Here is an 8,102-nt window from a genome sequence, read left to right as displayed (position 1 = left end):
CTTCTGGAATTTGACTTTCAAGCAAAATGCGTAAGGACGGGATGACTAGTTCAACTGGTTGTACAGCTTTCATGCCGTATATCATGTAGAAAGGAGTAGCCCCAGTGAGCGTACTAACAGATGTGCGATAACCCCACAAAGCGAATGGTATTTTGCTGAGCCAATCGCGGAAATTGTCGATCATTTTCTTGAGGATAGTGACGACATTCTTGTTAGCTGCCTCTACCGCGCCATTAGTTTGAGGCATGTATGGCGAGGAATAGTGTTGTTTGATCTTGTATTTGGCTAGAAATTGTTCAGCCTCAGCCTGGAAATGTGATCCATTGTCACTGATGATCTCATGTGGGCAACCATATCGACAGATGATATTGGTTTGTATGAACTTTGCCACGTTCTTGGCTGTGAGACTAGTGTAAGATGTCGCTTCGACCCATTTAGTAAAATAGTCGATAGCTACCAAAATGAAACAATGGCCTCCTGTTCCAGCTGGAGTGATTTTCCTGATGATATCGATTCCCCAAGCAGAAAATGGCCAAGGAGATGTCATGGTATAAAGTAGTGAAGGAGGAACGTGTTGCACATTCCCGAAGATTTGACAGTTATGGCAATATCTCACATATTTGATACAATCCGACTCCATCGTGGTCCAGTAATATCCCAAACGCGTGATTTTCTTTGCCATCATTGGTCCATTCATGTGAGGGCCACATTCTCTATCATGAACTTCTTACATCACTTTTTGTGCCTGTGAATGATCAAGGCAGCGCAAGACTACACCAAGAGGTGTTCTTTTGTATAATTCTCCTTGCATGAGGAGGTATTGAGAGGCTAGTAGACGTATGGTATGTTGTCCCCTCTTATCCATATCTGGTGGATATGTATCATTGAGCTTGAAGTTTAGAATGGCTTGAAACCAAGGTTCCCCTGGATTTTCTTCCTCATCTATAATTTGGTGCACATAGGCTGGTTCTGACCATCGTTCAATGCATAAAGGCATATCTACCATGTCATCTGGCATATTAATCATAGATGCAAGTTTTGCAAGAGCGTCTGCAAATTCATTCTGTTCGCGAGGTAGGTGTAGATAAGTGACCTGATCGAAGAATTGGGCAACTTGATCATTCCTAGCTTGATAGGGTGCTAGACTTTCACTTCGAATTTTCCAAGATCCAGTAATTTGGTTTATGATCAAGGATGAGTCTCCGTGAATTCGAAGATTCTTGATGCCTATACTTACTGCTGCTTGTAGCCCAATGAGGCAAGCTTCATATTCTACCGCGTTATTTGTCACCTCGAAATCGAGTTTAACGGAGAGTGGTGTATGTGTTGGAGCTGGTGTCCTCCACAAATTAGTGTGATAACATTTGTAAATCTCTTACAGGTTCACAAGGGTATACTTCGTATATTTAATCAGTTGATTAACGTTTACCTAATAACGGTTGGCTTGCTAGAAAGTTTGACGTTATTATCATACAGATGGCGGTGATCAACTGGTCCCTAAAGGTCACACCTATAGGACGTATTTGAGAAATGTGGTTATAGAAATATAATTACATTGATGCCCAAAATGACTAAAAAGTTAGTCAATGTGTTGATGAGATAATTATTTAATGAAAATTAAATAATATTAAGTTGAGACGAATTAACTGTCAATTCGTAAATTAAATATAATAAGTTATATTTAATTAAATATATATAAGGTTAGTTTGAAAGAATTAATCTGTTAATTCGTAATTAAATATAATCAGTTGTATTTAATATCAACAAGTTGAATGTGTCATAGTGGTAATAGTAAGGGTACACAAGCCAAGAGGTCATGGGTTCGATCCTCACTAGATGTTAAAGAAAATTTTAGATTGATTTCTAGCATAATCAAAGGGTATATCTTAGATCGTCTTGGGTGCAACTAATAGGCGAATATCAATTTTGATATTGTTCTTAGGCGAATTTTCCAAGGACCCGAGGTTAATTCTAAATCTTTTTACTTATGCTTATGTATTTTATTTTATGACCATAGATCATCTTTATTATATCGTTATAATCCTTCATGTTAAAGGGAAGTATACAGATTATTTCCCACAAGTGGTATCAGAGATTAAGGCTACGATTTTAATTTTGATGATTTTCATGAAATTTGTATGTAAACGATAAGATTTTCGAGAAGAAATTTTTGGGTTTCGTTTTTTTTTGGATCGAAATTTTTTATGCCGTTTTTGTTGTGCCGTTTTTTTTCCTGTTTGATGATAGTTTTTCCATTCTATTTTTCATATTATAGTTTATAATCAGTTAAAATTATCATATGAAAAATTGGTAGTTTTTGATTTAATGCAGATTAAGTTAAAATCAAATGGAATCGTCATGTTTATGATTAAAAGATTGTTTTTGCTATATAGGTTCTGGCATATAAATTAATCATGTTTATTATTTCATATGCTAATCATGTTCTAATAGCAAAGGTAAACAATTGATCATCAAATCTTGTTTTAGGGCATAATTGCCGCAAAAAGAAGAAAAAAAGGCTGTTTTTTTTTTAGGGTTTACGAAAAAAAAAAAAAAAAATTTTGTTAATTTTATTTATGGTAAACTGTGAAAAAGAAAAAAAACATTAGGAAAGTTTTTTTTTGCCTTTTGCCGAAAAAAATAGAGAAAATTTTTTTTTGGAAAGTTTTTTTTCCTTGTTTTTCCTATTTACCGAATAAGAATAGGAAAGGAGTTGTTTTTTTTTGTTTTTTTTCAGCCGTGTCTAATAAAAAAAAAATACCTTTTCGTTTTTTTTTGCCTTGACAAATTTAGAGAATTGGATTTTATTTTTCTTTATTTTGGCCAATTAGTTATTGTGAATCGGTTCACAATTTAATGATACCGAGTTATTTTAAAGCAGTTTAAAATTTTTGACGGATAGAATTCATATTACAAGTATAATATGGATTAAGTATGAAATTAATGTGATTAAATTGTGGAATTGTCACTTAATTTATTTTAAATAGGTGGTTTGGATAAATTAATCAACATAATTTATTTATTGTATTATGTATGTTTAATTTATTTTTAGTTGATGCTTTTAATTATGTTGAATGAATCAAATGAATGAATTTTATTTACGTATTTAATTTTGCAATCGGTTGTAATTTGTAATACTTAGTGTGGCCTTAGTCAATTATGTTTTCGTAATGAAGAAAACATAATTTTTATGTAATTATGAGATCTCGAATCTCCTTTATTTTAGTTTTGGGTTTTTGAAATTAGAATGTAATTAATAGGTCAATTATGTAATTTTATTTATTGTAATTTCAAAGAAGACTAAAGATGAAGATTCAAGCTCACTCCCGCTACATGGATCAAGATGGAACATCAAGACAAGCTTCTCGGGTCCAAGGATGGATTCCAAACTTGTATTTATTGTTCATTTTGATAGGATAGGCCACACTAGGACTTTTACTGTTTTTTTTACGTTTTTCATTTTATTGCTTTTCGTTCACATGCTAGTAATTGCATCATATTCCGCCTAAAACCAAACCACCTACTATTAAAATGCATGAAAATTGACTCATATAGGTTGTATGTTAGTTTTCATGGACATGCAGATGTCACAGTCTTTAAGCCATCACCTTAGTTTAAATCATTCTCGCATGCTAGATTATAGTTCACTTAAAATGAATTAAAAAGTTGATGGGATCTTCCTCTAAAGCGGAAATTGAGATTAGTCTTTATAAGGGCAAACATCTATGAGTCCCTTCTTCGTCGGTAGGCCTAATATGACCCCTTCTACGTTGGGTAAGTAGTTGTGTTGACTTAGTTTACCTCAACATCATAATCCGAAGAGTTTCTCGTGATTATGATGGACTATAGATAGAATTTACAGAAATTTATCGACCAAGAATTCTAACGGTAGAATTAGCTAAAAGGTTAGCTTATCAATTTACAGAGAATTGAGTCTTGGGGTCATTTATATAATTCTTGAGGGAGGTCAATTGTATAAATGTCTTTGAGTCTTCGCGTTATGACATTAGTTCATTAGACTTAAAATAAAAACGATGCATGCTTATTATTTTATTCTTCTTTCGCAGTGTAGAACACGCTTATTATCAATAATACTGTTACAATAAATGGCTGGAAATAACGCAATCCCAATGCCTAGTGCCACACTAGATCGTTCGTCCTGGCTTAAAATGTTCATGAACCAAATGAATCACCCACTCGATCAAGAATGATGGGTCCAATTTTGCGGATCGGGAGGCGGCACTACGGAATGCTTGCGCATCGCGACGGTAAGCTCGGGTATTTAATCGAGCCAATACCGGTCAACCCAGGCCCAAATGCAGGAGCCAACGAGTCACTCGCTTATAGTAATTTCGTTATGGAAGCGGGTGCGATAAAGAACGTACTCATCTTTGCAATGGAAACCAATTTGCAGAGACGCTTCATTGCCCAAGGTGCAAACAAGATTTTCACCACGCTCACTAATGAGTTCTCAAAAGCACCGAGAATCATCACATATGAGCATACCTTTCGCTTCTTTGATGCGAAACTCCAGAAGGGCCAACCGGTTAGCCCACACATTCTTCACATGATTGAGAATGTCGAGAAACTGGAGTCACTGAATTGTAGAATTAGTGAGAGCATTGTCATTGACCGAATGCTTCATTCTCTTCACGATGGTTTTGCCCTTTTCAGGGCGAACTACTACATGAATGACTTGAAAAAGAGTCCTCATGAGCTACACTCCCTTCTCGTACAGACCGAGAAGGATATGAAATTGAGTGGGAGCATGAAGCGGGATGTTCTCACGATTCACAACAAGAGTAAAGGTAAGGGCAAGGCTCATGGCGACCTAGCCGTAGGTAAGCCAAAGTTTAAGAAGCCAGGAAACGGTAAGAGTGCGCCTGGTGAGACTAGTGGCTCACGGGGCAAGACAAAGAGCAAGGGCGGTGACATAGAGTGCCACCATTGTCACAAGACGGACATTGGAGGAGGAACTCGTCCCGTCTCACCGTGAGGACATCAAAGCAGGCCGTGTCGCTCCTGTTGGTATGTCATCTTATATTCATATGATTGAGATTAACCATGCAAGTTTCGAACTTGGGTACTAGATACTGGTTGTGGTTCTCATCTGTGTAATCATTTGCGGGGCCTAAAGAACATCATACCTCTCGAAAAAGGTGATGTGGACTGCGAGTCGGAATGGAGCACGAGTAGCAAATGCCTCGAAGGGAACATATGTAATCCAACTCCCTAGTGGTTTTGAGTTATCATTAAATAATCATTACTATGTACCCAGTTTAACTAAGAACATTATTTCTGTTTCCGTACTTGCTAAAGACGGTTTTACATTTTCAATAAAGGATAATAGTTGTATTTTCTCTTTTAATGAAATGATTTATGGCAAAGCAGTTTCCATGAATGGAATTTATATCTTAGATCAAACCACGGAAGTATTACACACGAATAATAAGAAATTAAAGGTTGGTGACAAAGATCAAACCTAGCTATGGCATTGTCGAATGGGACACATAAATGAGAAACGCGTAAAGAAACTCGTCGATAATGGGACTATTCCCTCATTCGGATTTTCTGCATATGGCACGTGTGAATCATGTCTCATTGGCAAGATGACTCGAATTTTCTTCAAAGGTGTTGGAATGCGCGCTAGTGACCTATTAGGACTCATACATACGGACGGATGTGGACCTATGTCAATTACCGCTAGATATGGCTATAGATATTTTATCACTTTCACGGATGATTTGAGTAGATACGGATATGTCTACTTAATGAAGCATAAAAGTGAGTCCTTTGAGAAATTCAAGGAATACCAGAATAGGGTACAGAACCAACTGGGTAGAAAGATTAAAGCACTCCGTTCAGATCGGGGTGGCGAATATCTTTCAAATGAGTTTGATCAACACCTGAAAGACTGTGGAATCTTTCTACAGTTAACTCCACCTGGAACACCTCAATTAAATGGTGTGTCCGAACGGAGAAATTGAACCTTACTTAATATGGTTCGATCCATGATGAGTCACACCGTAGTGCCTGATTCATTATGGGGTTATGCTCTTTTGTCAGCTGCTCTTATACTTAACCGAAGTCCGTCTAAAGTCACGACAAGACTCCATATGAAATGTGGAAGGGAACGGTACCTAACTTGTCCTTTATTCGGGTTTGGGGCTGCGAGGCTTATGTCAAGTGGAGACACGAGGATAAGCTCGGCCCGCGATCGGTCAAGACATACTTTATAGGTTATCCAAAAGGAACATTTGGTCATTACTTTTATTCGCCAACCGAACATCGAGTATTTGTTGCGGCTAGTGCGACGTTCTTAGAGAAAGAATTTCTCGAGAACAAGTCGAGTAATAGAACCTTCGAGCTGTCGGAGATTCCAGAACCAACAACCGAGGAACAGATGGAGGAAGCTGTACCTCCAACTGATAATACGGTTGATATTCCTGAGGAACCTAGGAGGTCGGGTAGAGACTCTCATCCTCCGGACAGATACATTGGTATGGTCGAGGAGTATGATGTTTTACTTCTAGAAAGTAATGAACCCGCAACCTATAAAGGTGCTATGGCCTGTTCCGACTCAAAGCTATGGCTCAAAGCCATGCAATCCTAGATGGACTCCATGTATGAGAATAACGTATGGGATCTAGTTGATTTACCTAATAAGGTAAAACCTCTACAGTGCAAATGGCTTTACAAAATAAAGCGTTCTGTAGACGCGCAACCAGATATCTATAAGGCACGACTTGTGGCAAAAGGTTTCACTCAAGTGCAAGGATTGCATTATGATGAGATTTTTGCACCTGTAGTCATGCTACGTTCCATTCGGATAATCTTAGCGATTGCCGCATTTCATGATTATGAGATTTGGCAAATGGATGTGAAAACCGCCTTCTTAAACGGTTATTTGGAGGAAGAGTTGTACATGGTGCAACCCGAAGGTTTCATAGATCCTAAACATCCTAAGAAAGTATGCAAACTTAAGCGTTCCATTTATGGACTTAAGCAAGCTTCTCGGAGTTGGAATCATCGTTTCGACCAAGTGATAAAAGAGTATGGTTTCACTCGATCGGTCGAAGAACCATGCTTATATATCAAGTCGAGTGGGAGCAAGATTGTATTCTTGATATTGTATGTCGATGACATACTCTTGATTGGGAATGATATTCCTCTCCTTTCTTCTAAGTTAAAGAATGGTTGAAGAACCATTTCTAGATGAAAGATCTGGGTGAGGCACAGCGTATTTTGGGAATCCGTATCTACCGAGATAGATCACGACGGACGTTATCACTTAGTCGAGTCTTATCTAGATAAGGTTCTTGAGAGGTTCAAAATGACCAACTCCAAGAAGGGGAACCTTCCTATGACGACCGGGATGCAGTTGAGCAAGTCTCAATCACCCACGACGCCTGAAGGTATTGAGCGCATGAGTCGTGTTCCTTATGCTTCCGCAATAGGATCGATCATGTATGCCATGATATGCACACGTCCGACGTGGCATATGCATTGAGTATGACGAGTCGGTACCAAAAGACTCCGGTGAAACACACGGATAGCATCAAAAATATCCTCAAGTACCTACGGAGGTCTAAGGATTGGGTATTGACTTATGGAGGCGATACTAAGCTATGCGCAACCGGTTACGCAGATGCTAGCTTCCAAACGGATCGAGATGACTCAAAATCTCATCCGGGTTCGTCTTCACTCTTAATGGTGCTTTGCGGTCACCGGGAAGAGTTCCAAACAGAGTGTTGTAGCAGATTCTACTACTCAATCCGAGTACTATGCCGCTTCGGAGGCAGAAAGGAAGCGATATGGATGCGTCAATTCTTACAAGGGCTTTCGGTAGTTCCTAGTTCGAATGACCCGATCACCATCTATTGTGACAATAGAGGTGCCATCTTCCAGGCTAAGGAGCCAAAGTCTAGCAACAAATCTAGACATGTAGTACGGAAGGCTCACCTGATCCGTGATTACGTGGAGCAAGAAGAGATAGTGATTGACAAGATTGCGACGGATGATAACATCGCAGATCCTCTCACCAAATTGTTGAATTATGATAAGCATGTAGGGCATGTTAACTCCATGGGAATTAAACATGT

Source organism: Silene latifolia, unplaced genomic scaffold, assembly GCF_048544455.1.
Source record: "Silene latifolia isolate original U9 population unplaced genomic scaffold, ASM4854445v1 scaffold_461, whole genome shotgun sequence".
Taxonomy (NCBI): domain Eukaryota; kingdom Viridiplantae; phylum Streptophyta; class Magnoliopsida; order Caryophyllales; family Caryophyllaceae; genus Silene; species Silene latifolia.
The sequence above is the reverse complement of the archived record's forward strand: the minus strand, read 5'-3'. Positions refer to the sequence as shown.